General features: G+C 38.3%; 1 protein-coding gene across 10 annotated transcripts in view; it reads right to left on the reverse strand.

Annotated features, from left to right (window-relative positions):
* Positions 1-23,131, reverse strand: part of QTMAN (queuosine-tRNA mannosyltransferase) — a 189,950-nt gene that overhangs the window by 128,353 nt on the left and 38,466 nt on the right. The window contains exon 1 of one of the 10 annotated variants that reach the window (XM_076343123.1): positions 91-236. The exons of the other annotated variants lie outside the window; for them this stretch is intronic. The gene's annotated coding sequence lies outside the window, so the exon portion shown is untranslated. Of the gene's footprint in view, positions 1-90; positions 237-23,131 lie in introns of those variants that run through there. 10 annotated transcript variants of the gene reach the window in all.

Below are 23,131 nucleotides of genomic sequence, written 5' to 3' on the forward strand. Positions count from 1 at the left end.
TGCGAAAGCCAGTGAGCTGCTCACAAACAGGATGCAAAACGTGCTGCCCAAAGTGAAAGGAAAGATGAAAACCCTGTGACTATTGCTCACCTCTTTCATGAGTCTCAGGCTCATGTACTGAAAAGCTGCTTTTCAGATGCTTCAAGCAAAACCATCACATACAAAAGCTGAAAACAAAACCCTGAAAGGTATTCACCATCCATGACTGCCTCTCCGATGGTTTCCTTCTCAACGCACCCTGTAACAAGGAAGGACTCTCCGTTAAACTAATTTGCTCGGGTTTCGTGTTTGATACTGTATATTGCAAAACCGTACATTCATTTCCTGACCCGTAATTTCTAGTGGTTTCAGACTGTAATCCTTATCTTCTCAAAGCCTCTGGTGACAAGAAGTGAGAATTCAACAGAGAAATACATACTCTCCAGAAAATCTCAATCATCACCTCAACCTTGAAATTTAAATTCAAGTTCAGGATAAAAAAAAAAATTATATACTCTGTAATGAGAGGGTAGAAAACAAAACAAAAAAAACCCCCACCTTACAAGTGCATTGTAGCTATCAAAAGATCAACTAGCCAGCAACAAAAATCCAAACACTTAAGAAATTTAATTGGAAGACAAACTATAAGAAAGCTCTAGATAGCTTCAAGTCATTGGCCCATCATGGTGCAAGCTGAAACGGCAACGTAGATCTCCTGGGTCATTACAGATCAGCAAGAGAAAAAGTATTCCATGCTCTGACCTTCTTGCCATAATCCAGCCTGGATTCAGGTTATAATTTGCTCTATTATTCACTCACCCCTATTGTTTCAAATAAATTATTTTTTGGGACAAATATGTCCCTTTCAAAAGAAAAATGATAGCCTTCTGGAAGCAGAGACTTCACTCCATTTCGGAGCTTGCTTCTTTTCAGGTAGCAAAGCAGATTCTGATCTCTTTTCCACTGACCTAATTTCAAAAATCACACTTTTGAGATCACTGACGTTTTCTGAATTTACAATGATGTAACCGAAATCATATTCTCTACTCCAAAGCCCTTTTGGAGCCTGCAGGGTAATAACTGCTATAAAAACACAAGCTGTGTTTTAGAATATGCACTATTCACCTAAAGAACAATTTGTAATTAATCATGCTACGCTTGTCATCAAATGTCGCCGAAAATTTAACTCAAAGGACTAGAGGGAAGCGTTTTGCAAATTCAGCCCCTAAAAAAAGGGGTATGTGAAAAGTTGGTAAATGCCACTGAGGCAGTCACTCAGGGAGAATGAGTTGCAGTTAATTTACAAATCATTAGCGGTATCAGTAATAAAGTAATTCGTTCATGAAATATCTGATCAAATTGCACTTCATCAGACTAGTTCTGAAACCAGTTTTATCGCTAGGTTTAGCTGAATTGACAATGTGCTCTTTGGTTTTATTTTGCAACAGTTTTCACTGTACATCCCTTATGGGGACAGAGAATGACTGTACGTGCTGACGGTAAGAGACTTTTTCAGTTCTCAGGCTTCCTTCTTGCTTAAAGATCCTGACATTTAGGTTATTCTGCCTTTATCCTACCTTTAGATCTGCTAATAAAAACGCGTTATGCAAATATTACACAAATATTGCCATACAATAAAACTCCCTTTGGCTATTTACATTGGGAAACTGGGTTGAAATTGTGGATGCATCGTGGAGTGGGTGTTAGATGGTTCTTGCTGCCTAATTCTTCGCAGTAACACTTGTAGACCCCACGGCAGCAGCACACGCGGGTGAAAACCAGCAGCGACACATTTTTCAGAGACGATCTGAAGCTCAAAGGCTTTCTTACAAAACTCTCGCTCCCCCAAAATTTAGGTACTGCTCACCAAAATCCTCACTAGCGCTTGTAGGATTCTAGTGTCGTATTAACTTCATACATTACCAGCAATATACATCAAATTCGATTTAGAAAAAATGCTACATAAGGGGCAACTATGGCATGTTTTGTTCTAGTTTTGTTTTTTATGAGATGCTACTTATATATGAAACTACTAAAGAATAATGGCAGCACAATATATGTCACGTTGACTTCAGGGATTGACTAAGCTGGAACAATGAAAAAGCCAATAAATCTTCTGTTTTAAAAAGATACACTGATAATGCAAAGGAAATTATATTATATATAACTAATAATTTCTTGTATTTAAAAAGGCACAGAGGAGGTAGAACACAGTCGTTTACCTCATATTTCACCCACATGACTTCCAGTTTTGTTCACATACAAAAATAACATCTATTATTTTTGCTTTATTTCCCTTGACCTAGCCAAGTTAAGGTAAATATGTACCATATACTCCTCAGAGGTCTCGAAAAGACACAGCTGATAAATGGCCTGAGAACATTCACCGTATCTGATGGAATGCAATCCTCAATTAAATATAAATCACTCCAGGTATTCTTTTCCCCATTTCAAAGAAAACAACAAATATTAGAAAAACAGAACTGCTTCCCCTTTCTCATTACAGTGCTTCCTCTCTGGAGCCAGCAATCCTGGGTGTTCCTCTAGCAGCTCAACCCCATCCGCAGGGCTGCAGCACTCTCTGCTTTGAAAATTTGCTGCTCTGCCTATACCAAACGTAGCAGCACATTCTTCAGGATATATATTAATAAGAAACTATCCGAAATAAGAAAATCCTCCCAAGTGGTAAGAGTGTGAAAAATGACATGACTAATACAGAGGTATATTAAACTACTGAGAAATTTAGGTAGGCAATTAGGTGCTGTCTCAAAGCCCAGCATCTCACAGCGACATTCATCCAGGACTTTGATCATTTGCTTCAGCTCTACCGCACGGCGAGCATCTTGCAGAAAAATAGAAAGTGATGGAGTCCCTAAATGGGCCACTGCTGTTTGACCCAATAATTTTCCTTTAAAAGAAATTCTGAGCACTATACAGAGTAATAAATAAATATTTTCTTAACGGCACGGAAGAATTAACTGTTCAACTAGCCACAGAAACCATGGCTTCTTTTTAAACTCTAGGTGAACACCAACTAAAGTATTTTCATTAACCAACCTAGGTAGAGAAAACTCATCATTTTCCATCATTTGTTAAAGAACACATATTCACTCTGTCTTATAAACAGAAGTGTGGTTTCACAAACATCAGCATAGCTCGCATCAGAAAGCCTTAATTAGCTCCGTTCATTGATGTATTCAGACAACACAAATTATAGATCATGTTTAAATATCTGTCCAACAAAATAGTTGAGCAACAATCCAAAACCAAAGGGATAATTGTTAATATATTCCATAGGTAGAGAGCTGCTATTAGTTACAGGAAATAAGGTATATGGTTTCAGTAATGATTGTTTTAACGGTCACAGTCCCACACGTATGAGAAATTTATTCCACCACCGTATCCAGAGCACACGTGGTTCAGAATCTTATAACTCAACCGACTACAAAACCCGCCAGGTATGCACTGTGGACATAAACACACTTATAACCTTTGATGATTTCAGGTAAACGCACTGTAATACCTAATACAGGCAAAACCCCTTCATGTTCCACGTTCCGATAAAATGGGATTTTCCGAAGGACTATTACAGGGTCTTTACCTTTCCTCCTCTGCCTCTTCTCCCTCCCAGCCCCACAACACGCACCCACCCAAAGTGTGGATGCGGCGTATACACACACACACACACACAGATTGAAAGAGCCTGCGTTACCCTCCCACTCATGACAATGACTCACCGAAACCCCAGAGCTGTACCTTAAACACAATCGCATTTTAATGTTTGACCAAAATTTAACTCGTATTTAGATCACCCAAAAGTACCGGCTCTAAGGTTTGTCATTACTAAACTGTGTAAGTGCACAAAGCGAGAATGCCACTCAATTTATCTTTTATATAAATCAACTGGAAAAAGCAAGAAATTCTCTACCTCTTTTGAGAATGCGGTAAACCAAAATTGTTCACCTTTATTTGGACGTCTGCATCAGCACTAGTATTAATTTACTGGTGACACCCATAAACCACAGTCTGCCCCATCCACACAACCTAAGAGTTGCAAACACCTACAGAATGCCAAAAACTAGTATTACCTGCAGGCACCAAGGATGCTGAACGCTGTCTACACTGAAACCTGTATGGATTGCACCACCTAGTTTTACTTCACTAAACACTAAAATACGACATTTAATTTCACTTTGCTTATTATCCACATATACATTTGTGAAGACTGTCTTCGTTACATTGACAATCAATTCCCAGCCAGAAATAAAAATAGAGTGAATGGGAGAAAATGGCAGGAGTCCCAGCGGTCTCAGGTAAGGATTCCCCCATCTGGGAACTCTGCCTCAAAACCCCTTTAGTGTAAGACTTATTGATGATACTTACTTGAAGTACTTGCTTAAAGGACTGCTAAGTCATTCTCCTATGGACTATTTTAAGATTACCGTTAATACACATATATTGAAAAATCAGCTGCTTGTAATACGCTTTAAAATACGCAATTATTAATTTTTCTCCTCATTCTCAGCATTACATTCCTCAAAATGCTCACACATCAGAGCGTGGGGCAGGCGTGCATCCCATATAGATGAGAAGCACAGCAGCGCTTGAGATGACGCAATTAGAATTGCAAACAATAGAATTTTAAACAAATTGTTTTGATCTTAACTAAAAAGCAAACTGCGAGGATCGCCGGGATCGGTTCTTACATCTGTGCTTTCAACCCTGAAATGCAACAGCAGGAATTGAAAGTTACAGTTTAAAGATGTCCCACGGCTATTAATCCAGAGACACCCTGACACAAGAGACTGTAATGGCTCCTTTTGGAGTTTACATATTTAGAAAGTAACATGCTGTAAAATCTGCGCATTATCCTCTGCATGCTAAGTAAACAATATTGCTATAAATCCTTATGAAGAAGTTGTTAATGCATATGCAGAGTGTGCATTTTAAAACTCAGTATTTAAATTGTTTTATTATTTTATCTATGCAAAGGCAGTAATGGCCTTCATAATTTCTTGCTGTAAATTAAATTTGTTTTTTTCAGCTACAGAAAAGCAGAAACATTTAATCCTTAGACTCTTCTTTTCACCTTCTTTCCTGACAGTCTAAGATTGTCGTAAACACTTTGCATCTATACTTCTAGCCATCCTCAATCAACATCTTTGAAGTTCTTAATCTATATTGAATAAAGTAAATTATTGCAATTTATTTTTTTTCCAGTGGAAAAAAAAACAAACGTGTATCACATTTATTGTTAACTCAAAACCACATACAGCCACCCTACCTCGGTGGGGAAGCATACATCCCCCTTTGGAGCACAGGGCTCAAAAGACGTTTTCAGGGAAATATCACTGACTGATCTGATTCCCAGTGCATCATGAACTGCAATTACAACACACAACTCGGTTTGCATGTCTCTAATTGACCTCCTAAGCAGTATACATGGGACTAAGTACTACTCAGAATGAGGTATCAGGGAAAATAAATAGCCTGTAAACTCTTTCTCTGAGTTCAGACTAACAAAGGCAAAGTAAGTATTTTTCATATTTAATTAGGAGAAAGTTTTCTTGATTTCTAAGCCAAAAGAGAAGGGGAAAAGACAAAGCGTGATGGAGAACCAGGGGCCATGCTGTGCCAGGGAAATGACTACAACCATGACTACCCATCGCCAGCAAACTGGATTACTCTTCCACAGAGTTTGTTCCTCTGCTTCCTTCCTTTAATGGTCCCAATAGATTTACAGAAGTCGACATGAGTATGCCGCAGAGCAGTAGATATTAAACAATCAATTATCTTCACAAAGAGTTCTAACATCATTTTGGGTAGCTCTTCAGCCAGTAACAGGATTTTTTTGGGGGAAAAAAAAAAAAAAACAACTTAGTACAGATCTAATATGAGAGTATAACCTGAAAATGCAAGGTTAGCATTTGTATTTGATAGAAAATTAGTTATTCTGATTTAACAGTTAATTATAAGCTCCCATTTGCCATGTAATTCAAAAGCCTGGAATAATGATAACTCACTTCAACAGAGACTGCTAATGTTGTTTAATGGTATGTTGGTTTTATCCAGCTTATTTGGACTGTGTTTACAGTGCTTGAAGGCTCAAGACAGTTTACAAGACTCATCCTTTGCAGTACTGTACCTATTACTATAAATTTGATAATATTGATGATCTTGAAGGCTTACGTTAGGTTTAAATAGATGAACGATACTTGATTTAGAATATCTCCGAGTGGATAGGGAACTAATAGGTGTGGTAATGGGAGATGTAGCGCTATTTTTAAACTTGACAGGAGACATATTAGTTGCCAGTTCCCTATTATAGAAAAAGCACCAGTCTTGTAATAATGGGCTGGCATTTTTAAATTCCTCCGATTTATTAGGAATATGATGAGAATTGTGTTCCACGCATTCTGGGCTTCAGACCAGTTTCTGTATAGAAAGGTAAGCATTACAACTTGCATTCATAGCCAGTTTAAGAACATACATATACACACCTGCAAATATGACTTGTAAATATTTTAACTAATTTTATTTGAAAGACTTAGTCTATAGTTCTTATCAGTTAATTGATTAAAAGACAAAACACGTGTTAGAAGCCATCATTAATTGCTCTGTGAGATAATATAATCACCCTACATCAAAAAGTCAGTTTGTTTTCTATGGCAAATTTATAGTAGTAAAACCTTCAATGATAAATAGCAAATCGTTCTTGTATCACGGAAATTTGGGATTTAGCACTTAAAACACTCCTCTTGTACAAAAGCTGGAATTGCAAGAGTTAATTTAAACATTAACTTAAGCATTAGGCTTGGTAGCCTGAGATGTTTGGCAGCAACTTTTGAGTGGGCACAAGCCAGATTTATTTTACAGTCAGAAACTATCCATTTGAATATGTGATGAAAGGATCTGCATCTTCAGTCACACCTTGAGTCAACAAAAAGGATGGGATGAGATCTACTGTCAAATCGAATTCAACTGTGAAATCGGGGAGGAGTCCCACACGGAGGAGCATTACCGAGGGACAGATATGTGAACTTCACAACACATGCTGGCAAGGTCACTTCAAAATGAAATTCAATCATGATGTAAAATGGACTTCCAAAGGGGTTCCAAATATTTCTGCCATGTTATTCACCTAAACACCCGCAACACAAGCAATTTAAAATGATAATCATGAGGATTTTGCCAAGCTACGAAACCCTTCACCAAGCAAAGAGAATAAATCATAGAATCACTGAGGTTGGAAAAGACCTCTAAGATCATCGAGTCCAACCATTAACCCAACACCACCATGTCCACTAAACCATGTCCCTAAGTGCCTCATCTACTCGTCTTTTAAATACCTCCAGGGATGGGGACTCCACCACTTCCCTGGGCAGCCTGTTCCAATGTTTCACCACTCTTTCAGTAAAGACATTTTTCCTCACGCCCAATCTAAACCTCCCCTGCCGCAACTTGAGGCCGTTTCCTCTCGTCCTATCGCTTGTTACTTGGGAGAAGAGACCGACACCCACCTCGCTACAACCTCCTTTCAGGGAGTTGTAGAGAGCGATGAGGTCTCCCCTCAGCCTCCTCTTCTCCAGGCTAAACAACCCCAGTTCCCTCAGCCGCTCCTCATAACACTTGTTCTCCAGACCCCTCACCAGCCTCGTTGCCCTTCTCTGGACACGCTCCAGCACCTCAACGTCCTTCTTGTAGTGAGGGGCCCAAAACTGAACACAGTATTCGAGGTGCGGCCTCACCAGTGCCGAGTACAGGGGCACGATCACTTCCCTAAAATCATCAGGTTTTACTTGATCATGATAAAATCATCATGATTTACCTAAATCATCAGGTAAAATGATAATCATGAGGATTTTGCCAAGCTACGAAACCCTTCACCAAGCAAAGAGAATAAATCATCAGGTTTTCGTTTGTTTATAAGAAGCAACATTAAAGTATTAGATCCCTACAGCAGTTTGGGTATGACATTCTTGTGATTCATAAAGTAACTTCAAGGTTGCAAAGTTACCTGCACAAAAGAGTCCTTTATTTTAACTATTAGGTACTAGAATTCAACAGACGAAATAATTTTTGGTCTTCCACTTGCCCAACTCTTGTCTTCTCAGGAGAGAGCTGAACCAATGCTTCATACTATGAATCTATGAGAACAGAAATACATCTCATTAACTCCTGTCCAGTAGGCATCACGTTATCTCTTTCAGAAACCACTCAAAAGCTCTCAGATTCAACAATAAACATCACACAACACTGAATGAGGACTTCATACAGTGCTAAACATTTTTCCATTTTAATAATATTTACATCCTATTTCCAACTGGACATACAGAAGGTACATTATCCACATCAATTTATAAATCTGGCGCAATGAGAGTTGCCGATTTGATTTAGTGGTGCAGCATCATATTTCCTGTAAATAATTTCCCTATAAAGTTTTGACTAAGCCCTCGGAAAGGGCTATAGCAATATTAAAGGCTCCGGAGTCCAGCCAACGCACTTTCTGACATCGCACTGCAAGTGTTCCCCAACATCTCTGCTGACCCAAGAATAGCAAATTTAATGACTTAAGTCACTCGTCTCCATTCTGTTGTCTGCAGAGCCTGCAAAATACTTCCAAGGATTTGCTTAAAGCGGTGAAGAAAAGCATATTCATACGTTTTATTTTACTTTGCAAGTAGGAGTAAGTTAAGGGGGTCTACCTCCTCCACCGGGAAGTAGCTATGGATACACACATCGCAGAAAGCTGAAAAATACTGACATGAGTTAAATAAAGATGTCTGTTATCATCTGTCAATTGAAATGGTGAGCATTTCAGGAATTTTTTTTCATGAATAAAAGCGATATACAAGCATTTCAAAACAATCTGTTTTGGAAGGCTATTTTGGTTATTTTGTAAACAAGTTTAGGTTCTGAGCTGATGCTTTAAAAACAGATACTGCAAAAAGAATAAATATTAATGTCTGGGGGAGACCCTAACAGACATGAGATGAGCATGGCCCTTTTTAGCACTGCCACAGATAACAGCAAGGCAAGGACACGCACAGAGGACAAGATGATGTAAATTTTTTCCTTGAAGATTATCAGAAAGCCTGTGCCTTCAAAACTTTGCTTTTGTTGCACGCAACAAAATCTGGCTATAGCACATGATCTGCGTTGTCTCTAATGAAAAGAGTTTAAAACAGTTGGGTTTTTTATTTTAGTTCATTATAAATCATGAAAATATTAGTAAAACTCACTTAAGACTGCAGCTTTAGTGTCACTTGAGAATCACTTCTCCGCCTATCTAAAAAAAGTCTGAAAAGCATTTACCCTGCCTGAGTCAACTGGCCATGCTCATAAAACTTTCCTCCTAAAATCTGAAAGCCCTTATCAAAATCAAACATCCTGTTCAACAAAAGTGAAATGATGCTGTCGCTCATCAGCTACTTCAACTTGAACCACCGGAGAACCTGCAGAACCTAGCATGCTCCTCCTGCAAACTGGTACAAAGTTAGGAACATTAAGTATGGTTTATAACGGCCATAACTACTGGGGTGCAGAGAAAAACATCTTCACTGCAGAGCTCAGAGCTGAAGAAACTATTTTAAGGTCATTACTGGAAAATGCTAACTAAAGTTTAGCTGGCTATTAGTAGGTGCTCTTACTGACATCGCTGATACGATGAAATGCCAGACATACCATTACAAGCCAACACGAGAAACCTTTTACATGCAAGGTCTGTGCTTAATATTCCCACTTCTTCATTTCAAAGTCACAAAGATCACAAGTTTCACCAGCAAGTTAAAGATCTGTTCTGACTCATACTAAAGATTTCAGGGTCACGCAGTTATTCTGGTCATTGGGAAATTCTTGGCAATACCATCAGTTAAGCATTCACAGCAGCCATAAGCAGCTCATGGAGGCCTGAAGAACTACAGCATACGGACAGCTTGGAAATACCTCTAAAATAAAGGCAGTGCTTATCTCGGAGAGTCTTCCACATGCAATTGGACTCAAAGCAATGCTACAGCTAAAACCTTTGATGTTATTTTTCACTATGTTTTTTTCCATATACAAAGGATAGTCAATTGTGGCGCTTAAGACATTGAGAACACACACCAGGTACCCATCAGGTCTCAACACAGTCTTAGCAACTGCTCATCAGAAATAACGCTGACTTGCCAGTGCTCCTGCAACATCTGCAGCGTTCGCTGTTGCTCTAGATGAAAGCCGTGAACCCTTTTGCTGTGAAGGCTTTCGACCCAAACACACCAACCATTAGGACTAGGAAAACTTCTTGCCTATTAACCAAGCCACACAACAGAAACTGTTGAGGTGAAGTAGAATCATTTATATAAATTAGAACTTAAAAATTGAAAATATAAAAAAATGCAATTTTTAACTGTTTCTTAGTCTTTGCTAGAATTCCAGTGAATGCAGGTAGTTTTAAAGAAGTTTTAGCGTTGCCTTCCAGCTGACAAAAGGGAAATTGCGAACCATTTTCACCTTCATAAACTTCTGCCCTTAAGAGCTGCACCTTCTTCCAGTCAATGTAACAAATACACTCTGCTGAGCAACAAAGTCTTAGAAGTCTGCAAAGATTCGAGCAAAGAAAACTTAGACCCCAAAAGTTTGCTTTAGCTAAGTGAATTTTATTGGTAGTATATTGGAAGTTACTCTATGATCCAGGGAAGTTAGTGCATCCTTACTCAGTCACAGCAGAAAATAAAGACGCTGCATTTTTGCTGTGCTGCGGTGGTGGCTCTGGACACCACTGTACTTGGCTATTTTTAGAAAAAACAGGCAAACAAGTGCTTTGCTTACAGAGATAACGTTAAACATCTCTTCAGTTATCTACTTATGTTGAGGTTTTTAAAAAAATCACTTTCATAAAATGGATCCGAATCCAAGAGAGGTGTTACATGAGTCTTATTACAGAGTAAACGATTCAGATCTTTCGGAATCTTTTCAGATCCAATCTTCCCATCACTGTTTACGCAGAGGCTGGTCCCACAAAGATCAGTTAGTTGTAGATACTTGAAGGTGCTATATGAAACTGGTTTAGTCCCACATTTAAAGCAGAAATAGCTCTGGAAGACACTTCACTCTCCCAATTTGAATATTGGGGATATAATTAAAATATAATTGAAAGAGAGGGGAAGGGGGGGTGGAGGGTGGGGGGAAAGTTGGATGTTTAGCATGACAACAGCTTGCCCCTGTGCTTGCACAGATTAAGTTGCCTCTATTGAATTATGCAGTGGAAAACAATGCAGGGTACCCCAAATAAAGCATTTGTTTGGTACTGCTTAGAGAAAAGGAATTATTCCCACCTATCTACATCGATCACGCGTTAGCTTCCGCTGAAGAGAACCTAATCCAAACTCTGTTCTTTTCAAAGTGGTTATGAACCATTTGTGAGGTGCATTCAAAATGTGCTAAGACGAACAAAATCTGTTTTGCATGCCAATATCCTTGGAGAGGGCAATATTCATGCAAGCTGATTCAAGCTACTCTTCAGAGCTGCAGCACTCTGCCTTCCCGCTGAAGCTCTGAATGGGTATGGACAAGAGAGATCCATAAATGCTTTTTCCTAGAGTCTATAGACAGCTGGTTTCTTAACACTCGTGGAAGCATTTTCTTGGGCATTAACAGAATGACTTAGGAAAAAAGTCTGCTTTTTTCTTTAAAGCTCTTTTTCTTTTCAAGCAGTGTAACACCACTTGATATTTAGTGTACATTCAACTCACATGAGCTACTCAACCAAGCACTAGGCTTCGGCATACTGAAGGTGCGTAATGGTTGACTAACAAACATAGACCATTTCACATGTTTGTGCTTACTTACAAATACCACTTACACACTGCTGACATTTATAATGACACCTGTGATGTTGCTGACACACCACTAACGTTTGTAAAGTTTGCCTCTACAGGCACAGTCGATGCTAAGAAACATGCTGGTGAATACACACAGCATTTCCTTTGACTGTAACTAGAAAGGTTATTTTGACTATTTCCTATTTGAATACGAAAAAAGCTTCAGAAACAAGGTTTAGCGAGGCTAATCCCCCCACTGATTTTCTTATCACTCACCACTAGTTCACTCGATGACTTCTGTCAAAATTTTTCTCCTGACCATATTACTGGGTTGCTTAAATTATACTGTAGACACATATTCATACATACACAGAATTTCATGTATTTTTTACTATTATTGTTGCTTGCTGACTTGTTATTCCAAAGTCTACGACCTCTAAATACAGCACTTCAAACTCTGTGTCAAGGTTTCTGGAAGGGCTGACGACAGAGAAATACTTGGTTTGGTTTTGTATATGTAGGTAGACCACAAAGAATTCATCTTACAATGGAGGCAGAAAGGGAATGTAGAAAAATTATTCAACTTTTCAAAGTCAAAGGAGTTCTAAACTATCTTAAGATGAAAAACACTAGTCTATGTACATGTTCAAATTACAAGCTAACTGTAAGAAAAGGACTGGATCTGATAAATAAACCTAATAATTATATAACTTCTAACCAAACATTTTCAATTGTTTTGTTTAAATATGCTTTAAACAACAAAATGTAACTGTTCCAACTCCTCCCTCCAACCTTGAAATCGTACTACATCTTCTGCCTGGTGTTTTCCCATTATTAACGAGAGGTTTCATTTATCTACTTTCATCCAAAAACACTGAAGAGCTTAACAAACATTAATTAAACCTCACAACGTTCCTGTGAGGTAGGTAGGTATTGTTATCTCTACTTTACAGATGAGAAAACTTGAACTAAAAATTGTGATTTGCACAATTTTCCGATAGCAGTTTTATAGTAAAGCCAAGAGCAGAAGAAAGGAGCAGTGACTCCTATGTCCCTACTTCCAGCCACCCCAATACACGTTCTTTTTTAAACCGGCAGGAATCTACTTGCCATTTTGCCAGATGTGAAAAAATGTTCTGAACAACAGTGTTAATTTTTCATTAGCATGAGCCCTTGTAAGAAAATACGGACAAACACATATTTTACCCAGATTGTTACTTCCATTATTTCATTTTTTTTTTTTTAAACTGAAAATAAGACAAAATTTTGTGTCCTCTATTAATATCATTCTTCATCTGGTTAGCTGATGAATTCCATCTTCAAAAGGAAAATCCACACTTCTTGAAACCATATGAATTGTTTCTCATATGACCAAATCCCTGATTTCCTCTTTTCATTTGTTTCTTAACATCTTCTGTTTCCTATTCTTTTACCTTATTTTCTAATTATTTCACCTTCTTTTCTAATTACTTCCTGTTGTACTTACCTTAGTCCTACATCTTTTTTTCTTCTTTAAACTTTTTCAATAATGCAATAAAATCTAGAGAGAATAGACTTACAGTTTATCAACTACTACCTTGATGAGACATGTATCAAATTTTCCCATCTCAAACTACCCTCACTTCCAACTTTTTCCTATGTATGGACATGTCCACCGTGTCTCCTATCTGCTAGGTCTACAACCTCAAATGTTCTTCTCTTTCCCCATCATGCTTCATTCCGCATTCGGAAATCTCTAGTTTCAATACAGTCCTTTCTTCGCTGTTCCAGAATCAAAGCTTCATGGCTCCCTTGCCTTATTTTCCTTGCCTATCTCCGGTCTCACTTCCCTGCCTGTCAATTCTTCTCCAAACTGTCTCAAACACCTTTACAATCTCTTTCTTCCTCCTCCATCTTACCACATCAAATCCAAAGTTTTCCTCTTCACCTCTGAAACTCCCCCTCCCCCCCGTTAGACTTAAGGCTCGTTTCATCCTGTTTTTCTCATATTCATTAGACTTGCTTGGTACATCTCAACTTCCCATCAGAAAAAAGGAACAGCTTTTAACATGTTGCCAAAGAGTCATCCATTTTTTGATCAACCCTACTCTATATGCTCTTTCCAAAAATCTCCCCGATCTTCTGTTCTTTTTCTCTCCTTTCCAACCCCTGCTCATGAATACTTTAAGTCTACTAACACTCTTCTACACCTATTCTGTACATGCTCCTCTAAGCCCAACTGTTTTGACCTTTGGTCTTCTACACTCCTACCTTCTGTTCACATCCTCTTCTGAAAGCACTACAGGTCGAGACCCTGAACAGATCTTACAGGTATCTAGGAAGTTCTCTGTACCACTATAAACCTGACTGTCCCATACAGGTAAAACTACCTCAACAATGCTTTCAAGTAGTCCAAGAAGCATAAGAGTCCAGCCTCATTTTTAAAATTGCTGAATCGTTTTTTTGTGAAAGGACTTGCTGAAAAAGCTGCAATCCTCAAAATTAGCCAAATAATTTTGTGTATTTTCACTAATCTAACAAATCTGTAGTCCATAAAAGTGAGAGTCTCTGACTCCGTTGTTTCACAAACTAAGCTGGCATTGTTAATAATTGTTTCTGAATGGACATGCACACCACTGAAGTTAAAGAAACAGCCATTAAAATACAAGTAGATTAAATAAAGATTTTTTTTTTAACCAAAATATAGTTACATTTTTGTTGAAGATATATGATTTTCTATGACGTTTTTATTTCTCGTATTTTGGAATCATCATGAAAAGTTAAATTAGGCCTTTTCTTTTCTTAAAACCATACAAGTTAGCACATCTTGTTTGCACTGTCTGCTCTAATGAAGTGAGCCTACGTTTGCCAGTGTACAGTAAAAATAGGTAGCTTTGTAATTCATGTACTCTCGGCAAGTGGCAATTCGCAGGCTTTGAGAACTGCTCTCATCATATGGAAGCTGCAACAAATGTTCAGTCACTGCTTTATCTTTCAGCTCTCAAAATTACAGCTGGATTCTTCAAGCATTACGTGTGGTTTCTTGTGTTTCAAAGCTTCTGAACTACTTGGATTGCAAGAAGCAGGGTTCTGCCCACAGATACTTTCTTGCTCCCACTGATTTCATGCTACAGCCAAAAAAGTACGGAATGGAAGTAAGATGCCGCTCATTTCACCATATACACTGGCCAGTGTACACAGCATCCCCCCGATCATACTTCAGCTGAGCAGGATCCGTATCTGCTTCTGCAGCACACAAACCCAGTCTATTCCTTTTTCATCACTCCACAAAGGTGAAGTTTCAGAAGAACTTACTAAGCAAACTATTTTATCACATATGCTTAGGAGTACGAAAAGCCAGCATAAGAAAAATCATGGTTCTCCAGCAGCTTTTTGCTGTTTAGTTACCATCATACTATTTAAATTCATGACTTTTACACTATTTCACAATGAGCATACTATTTAATGGGAAGAAATAGATGCCCTATTGGCTCTTGGTTACTATTTGTTTCCGTTTTGAGAAGACTCTTGCTGAAGCTCCATTTCTGCACGCTTAACAAAGGTCAAGAGTTACTTTATTTAATCTCTGCAGGCAAAAAAAGTTGCATTTTTTTCCTTTCTAATATCCCCTAAGGTTACCCATTCCTTTGCATTCAGCTGGTGATAGAAGAAGTATCTGAAATCCTTTGAAAACTTCTGATATACAGTACAGATCAGTAAGTTTCATTATGAGAGGCCTCTCACAGCACATTAGTCTCACTCTCCACTACTGTCATTTACTGCTTGATTTCCAATGTTTTGGCTTTTTTTTTTTCCTTTTTTTAATTTTAGTGAATTTTTATCCCGAAAGCCACAAACGATGTGAGCCTTGCCTACCACTGAAACTGCCGCTAATGAGCAAACACTCTCCAACGCTGAAAAACAGGTTGGGACCCACAGAAGAGCAGTTTCAGTGAGAGACTCCTACTCTTTTATTTTTTCCTCTTTAGATGTATCAACCCTATCTTCTCTGAAAACAGTCACTTTTCCCAAATAGCTTCTTACGGTGAGACAACAGAAAATAAAATTGCTTCTGAAACTCTCTAACAATTTTTAACTCTTTATTACATTAAAAAAAAAAATGTTTCGCCTCCATAATAAATGCTTTGCTTTGCAAGATCCTCGCTGTGGCATACGAAAATCCAGAGCGAGACTCGGTTCAGCTCTTCTAAAGCCCGGCACCAGGCAACATCAGAACAAAGCGTGAGCACAAGCTTCTCGGGCATCAGAGAAACACCAGGAACATCAGACGCTAAAATGCGTGTAGGTGTATTAGCAGTCCTACCATCCATCTGTCAGAAATCTTCGATGTTCCTGCACATCACCCACTGGCAGAGCTGTCTGCCAAGCAAAAATATTATGAAATGTTCATTATATACTCAAATCTCTCCCCATTCCCGAGGAGGAAATGGAAAAACCTGTCCCTCCACACGCACATATTCACATTCGTTACCAAGAAACAGCGAAAGACTTTCAAATTCACCCAGAAAGAAAATCTACCAAGAGACCAGGACTGTGAATTTAGATATATTTTAGCAAACTTAACTTACCAGAGGATACGCTGACTTTTAGTTCACATATATCTCATCTTTTAAGGTACGTTAAAAACCGAGTTTACAATTAACTGAACAGACAGCGTACAAAAGGCTTTTAGAACTACACCATATGGTCGAGGGAAAGGAACAATCTGGACTATCCACATTTCAATCTGCAGGCTTGTCCACCTCTATAACACATTGTATTGCTATAATAAAATATTAAGATAGAAATGTAAAAGTGAAAATAATCTATCTTTTGCACTACCAGGGAACAAGGCACCCTACAGTCTAGTGCGTTTTAATAAATATTTTAAGTTTTATGATTTTGGCATGCTGAATCAGATATAGTCAATGAAATTCCCAATTCATTTAAAACAGTATTTCCAGAAGGATATGGGTGGGTATTCATCTTACGCTTCAGGGAAATAAAAAAAATACCAGTTTACACGGGGTATACTGGCAGCAGTTTATGTAACAGATGACACATTCTTGGAAATCAAATAAAAGCAGAGAGAAAATACCCATTGTTGCTTAGTGAAGGACTAATCACATGGTCACAGCTGGAACCAGTGTAAATCATTCATTAATAAAATTCTGTTGTAGTAGTCACTTTTTTCTGCTTTTCAAATACCAATAGAAAAAAAAACCTCTTCAATTCTTTGCAGAAAGGATACACTTGTAAGTATTCCATAGTAACTATTAAACTTACTAAATCTTTGCAGAAAAAAAAAAGCCTACAATGAAGGTATTGTTGGCGCTAAGGAAAAATACTTATGTATTTTATATATAATCCCAGAACATAGTCCAAGAAGATATTTGCTACACTTGGAGGTACTGGCCTGACTTCTGATTGCACAGAATCCAAATCTTGAGGGGGAAAAAAAAAAAAAAAAAAATCAGCTGAAGTCTTTTGTAGAGTACATTTTGTAACGTAAAGGAATATAAATGACAGCCTTGTGAGTCATATCCCTCAATGTAAACTAGAAAGTTGCACTAGATTAAATGCAGACACTACAGAAAAAGATCATGTAATACTCAAGTATTCAATCATTACATACTCTGTTGGATACACGTATCATATGCTCATGGCCAACTCTGCTTCGAGCAGGAGGTTGGACTAGATGGCTTCCAAAGATCCCTTCCAACCTGAATTATCCTGTGATCCCATGTTCTTTCACGCTATAGAGTTTTCCCTTCTTGAGTTGTGACCCTTATTTTCTCTTTCACTTAAAAAAAATATATATAACTATTTCAAGTTTTGTGTTTCATTGCCTCCAATAGCAGGGAAAAAACTCATACAAATCTATATGACTTTGCAGAGAACAAGTTATTAAATCACAAAAATCAGATCATCCTCTGCAATTATTTTTGAAAGTAACCTCCTGATATGTCAACGCTGATATGTTTGTTGTTTTACTCACAATACTACAGGATAAAAGGCCTGTTCTTCTTATCGTTTTGGAAAAACTACTGAGAACAGTAAAATATAAACTATGCCATTTGATGCTTTAAACTGCAATGATATAAAGTAAATGGGATAGGTTTTTCTCCAGTCCAAAAGAAAAAAAAAAATCAAAATCACACCATTCCTCATCATTCAGTGAAACACTGCGCGAACAGAGCATTTAAAATTGTCAAGAATTCCTTTAATTGAAAGGTTTCTTTGAATTTAAAAGCTAAAAATATATTATCTCCCTCATTCTGTACCTACTAAGCAGTCCGAGCAAAGACTTAAAGCACCCTGGCTTGGTAGGATATCTGGGTTTTATTGTCGAGCCTGCTGAGGACTTCTCAAATCTCCAGCAAGCCACGGACCCTTGAAATACGGCTGCGTAAGCCCCGTACAGCCAGTGGGAATGCTCAAGTGTAAAGTTCAACACATGCTTACATTTTCGCATGATCAAAGGCTCAATTGCTCTGTTCTTCAGTCTGCTGTAGTTATTCCTACCTCACAGTGACATCCTCCGTAAAGAGATGTACTTTATATGAAACTGGTTAATATAAAAAAAGAAAACCCCAGTTTTCTAGTAATTAACTTCAAGTGGTACGAAATGACAGTTCAAAGCACCATCACTGCTAATAGCATTACATACAGGAGGAAATCACTACCTAAGAAAACTAGAATATATAAATGAAGTCTAACAATTTTGTCAAATTCAGAACACGAGAGACCCCCAAATTTCCTGCTAACTTCTATTTTAGCAGTTATCTGTGTACTTTGTCAGAACAGGAAAAATCCGAAGGCAGGCATGTGAATTGAGCACGTAAGTGCTAAAGAAAAAATCTGTAACTAAAGAAAAGCAATGGCAGAAAGCATCAGCTCTCACACATGTATAGTCCACGATGCAGACAGGCAGCTCTTATGTAAGATACCATTTTCTGCTCTTCCTCTCTTACAAGTAATAAAAGTACTGCTTTTTTTGATAACAGAAAAATGCAGTAAAGCAAATCATGACTGACCAGGATACACAGGTAAGTTTACTTCATGTTGTTTGGTGATGTGTTTCCATTTCAATAGAATGATTTTTTTTTTTTTTTTTTTTAAATAAAAGCTGTTGAGGAGCGTATCTGACCAGCTTATGACTTTAAAAGAACTTTTGTACAAGAATTAGATAATATAATTCTCCATCTGATCAAAGGAGGCTGCCATTACGCCCAGGAAGAGCAGCCAGGCACCTCGCTCTTCCCATCCCGGAGCCTGCCAGACATCCTGCTTTTCAGAAGTCTGTCCAAAGGGCTTTGAAACATAATGAAAACAGGCCTAGGAGGACTCCTCCATATGCTTCCCACAAAATATTTGATTTTCTTCTTCATTTGTCTGCTTCTAGATGAAAGGTGAAGAAAAAAAAAATAGTTACAAATTTGTGGGGGAAAAAGGCACATCAAATCAAATTCAGGCACATATCTCCCCCCCCCCCCCCCCCGCCTCACGTGCCCACACACTATATTCTCCTTGAAGCTACACCACGAATACCTGATGGGTATTATATTTCTATTTTTTTAAACTGCTGCTAACACCTTACGAAGTGTATTGTTTCTTCTGACACTGGTATCATCAAAAGAACCAGAACTAAATGGTTTTAATGGTTTCCATGCCTAATTGCCATTATCTGGCAGTTCCCCGGCAGCCGCACCAGGCCATCGTTCAGGCTAGCTGAGAAGCCACAGCTTTGGTTGCAGCCGTACCTCCACCAAGCAAGACCACCAGCACCAGAAATGGGTCCCCACACGTACCTCTGCACGGTTTGGACGGGTGGGCAGCAACAATCAGGAAAAACGAACAGCATTTAAAAAAAAAAAATCAAACTTTTGAAAATATACATCTTTTAATGATTTTTCCTCACTGGAAACCCCATACCAAGTTCTAGGTAGACTAGTTCTTTCAAACAAAGTGTGACAGGGTAAAAAAATAGTAGTATTTAGTTTAGCTAGGAGACAAATATGACAGATATAAGCTAATGTTAATGCTACAAAAGCGAAGATTTACCTTTACTAATCCCTCTCAATGAAAACAATAGGACAGAATTAAAAATGACAAATTTAAGACGAGGGAGCACATTTTGGGGAAGTATGAAAAGGAGAGACAAGGAGGTACATGAGGAAGGCTGCTGCCGCCTCCCCTAGAGAGCAGCAATTTATTTCAATCAGCTCTATCTAAATCAGTATAACAACTGTCTCATGTAGACAAGCATCAGGATTATTAATTTCAGTGGATATTACCTGAGTGTGCACAAGAAACACAAGTTCAGGCATTTAAACTTCTGGGCTGATTTGCACTTCAAAGTTAGAAGTGGTAGTTACCTAAAGTGTCTCTACTGAAAGGTGACGAGCAAGTTCATTTATTTAGTTTAGATCATTAAGGCATAAGAGTCCTCACCACAGTTACATAAACGAAGATAAAGTTATTTGTAGAAAAGGAATAAATGTTTCCAAAACATGTTGTTCCTCTGCAACAGAAAAGCAACCACTGCAGAAAGAATGATGCTGCTGGATGAGAGAAAGAAAGGGTAATAAAACTGCACCAAGAGCGAGTTTCATACTGAAGTGAGGAGGTGATTAATATTTCTGACAGTAACAGAATAAAAAGGGGCTGGGCTTCACCTAATAGCTATTTTACAACATAAATTTTCTTAAACTGCTATTATATTTTGTAATTGTGTATCAAAACGTGTCCCACATTAGGCAGCAAATAGCTTTTAAGTAAACAGGTTTTTTTCTTTAGCAAGACAAATCTTCAGCACCAACTGCAAGTACCAAAGCAGTCAAATGCTTTCAGGGTTTTTTTTTTTCCTCCCATTTCACTCAAAATATGCAAACTTGGCTGCCTACGACTTGCACATAAACCTGAATTATGGCATTTAAATCCATTCATTAAAAGCTAAGCACTCAAATGGTCTGAAGACAGAAGTTTAAGCAAAAGCAACTACTCCCTCAACCAGGACCAGCGAGCATTTACTCCAAGGGTCAAACCCCCAGAGGTTGGGACTGGGGGTGTCTGAAAGTCAAGTCCCAATTCTTGCGTTTTTAAGGTGACACGTTGCTGCTCTCCTCTTCCCCACCCTGGCCTGCAGCTCTGGTTTTCCATGAGGTTGGTGAGGTTTCTTTGAAAAAACAAAAACCAAGTGGCAAGCTCGCGTGCTGGGTACAGGAGGGTGCTCTCAAAACGCTCACAGCGTCACTTTTCATCTTCTAAGACATAAATTCATGTGATCTTTTAACAACTATTTATTTCACACCAAACCAGATATCTCCCTAAAGCCTACCAATACAGCCTGCAGGCATATTTCTTAAATAAAAGTACTGAATCCTTGTATACTTAAAATTTGCATAGCAAAGGGATGAATCAACTATCACAGAAGTAGTAACACTGTGCAGCAACTGCTCACTTCTTGCAGAAGAAAAAAAAAAAAAACCCTGTTTATCGGGTTTGGGTGGGACTCTACACCAAGTGCATTTCTTCACGTTTCACAATTGTGAAATACCGTTTTCTTGCAGAACTATGACAAGCACGACTAGTCAATGCATCAGCTATGTTCGTGCAATTTATATTTTGCATATGTAGACCATAGCATTTGTAGATTCATTATTTCTGCTTAAAGATTAATGAGATTATACAACACCAATTGACCTATAATTAAATAATACTAGTAAGAAAATTATTTTGTTAGAACATTTCAGATAATTTCCTGTATTATCTTTGCTGTAAACGGAAGTATTTCTCCCTACAGAAGTGCTTCAGTTTTAACAAAACTAGCAAAATATGGGATTTCCAGCAGCACTGACGTTAAATGATCTATCAATAATATATATATTTTTTTTTTTTTTAAGAAATATAAGGTGTTACTTCAGGACTGCATTTGACAGAATTAAATCAGTCTGTTGCCCTGGCTGCGTTTAACTGTTCAGAAAATGAGTAGTTGTATTTGAAAACAGGGAATGAAGCCCCCCAAACATTAAGACGTGAATTCTGCACATTTGTTTAGGGCACAAGGGTAACTTTACTCTCTAAAGAGCCAGACAGTAGAAACAGGTAAGATAGTAGCAGAGGGATAAGTAGCAGACGAAAGTCCAGCAGAGAGGCTCCTGCCCACATGCTCCTTTGAGAAATATTTAGGGCAAAATGAACTCTTTTTGCACTAATGGATCACACTTAAAGCTTTTCAAAAAAACTACTAGAGGAGGAGGTCTACTGAAAAACTGTGATGGAGGCTGTCAACGCATGATACAGCATCTCCTACGATCTAAAAAAAATTCTTATCTGCTACACAGCAGGACATAAGCTAGTGGGGGAGAATAACGACTCATTTCTTCATGAAGACGTTCCTCCGTCTAGGAGGTAGGTCTAGGTACCTACCTCAGGACTAGGTACAAGTGGAATATTGTATATTCTTATTATTTTTACTACAGTCATAGAAAAACAGGTATAACACACAACAAATTTCCACATTCAAAACATGATGCAGCTTTACGTCTCCTACCTACACGAAGCCACCAGCACTGTCCCATGGAAGCAACGCTGCGATGTAATCTCCTAAACAGTGCCATGACAACTAATGTAATTATACCGAAATAGTATTAGCTATATTTATATTGGGGATAGTCTTACCACAGCTCTTAAAAGACCTGTTCTGCTGCTCAGGAATTAACCTTATCTCCTCGGCCCTGTAACAGCGTAATTAGTCATTTTGACATTTTGCCTTCCGCAGTGACTAACAAACTCCTCCCACTCTTAGAATTCAGCAGAGATAGCTCAGATTTAAATTATATGGTTCAGGTAATATATACTCACATGATCTCATTTTTTCCTAACATCATCTTTTAATTCACTGAAATGAACTAAAGGAATTGTGTTAAGTGTTTCCTCCCACCCCCAAGTGGAAATCTGAGTTTTTTTGCTAAGCACAAGTCAAACGTGATAACTGAAGGACCTTCCATAGTAAGATTTCGTGTTAACATCTTCCAGTTAAAAAAGAAAATAAAGTTTTACTCCCTTCCCCCAAAATTCCGCTAATAAAAGGTCACCCTCTAGCTCACCACATCCCCACTGGTCAGCGAGCCTTTGGCACAGAGGGGATTCTGCACAGACCTGTTTTTTTACCATACCTGACTAACCTAGTGGCCTTCTATGATGGAGTGACTACATCAGCAGACACGGGAAGGGCTACGATCTGGACCTCTGTAAGGCCTTTGACAACGGTCCCCCACAGCATCCTTCTCTCTAAACTAAAGGAGAGGTATGGATTTGATGGGTGGACTGTCCGGTGGGTGAGGAATTGGTTAGATGGTCGCATCCAG

Source organism: Aptenodytes patagonicus, chromosome 6 (genome assembly GCF_965638725.1).
Source record: "Aptenodytes patagonicus chromosome 6, bAptPat1.pri.cur, whole genome shotgun sequence".
Lineage (NCBI taxonomy): Eukaryota > Metazoa > Chordata > Aves > Sphenisciformes > Spheniscidae > Aptenodytes > Aptenodytes patagonicus.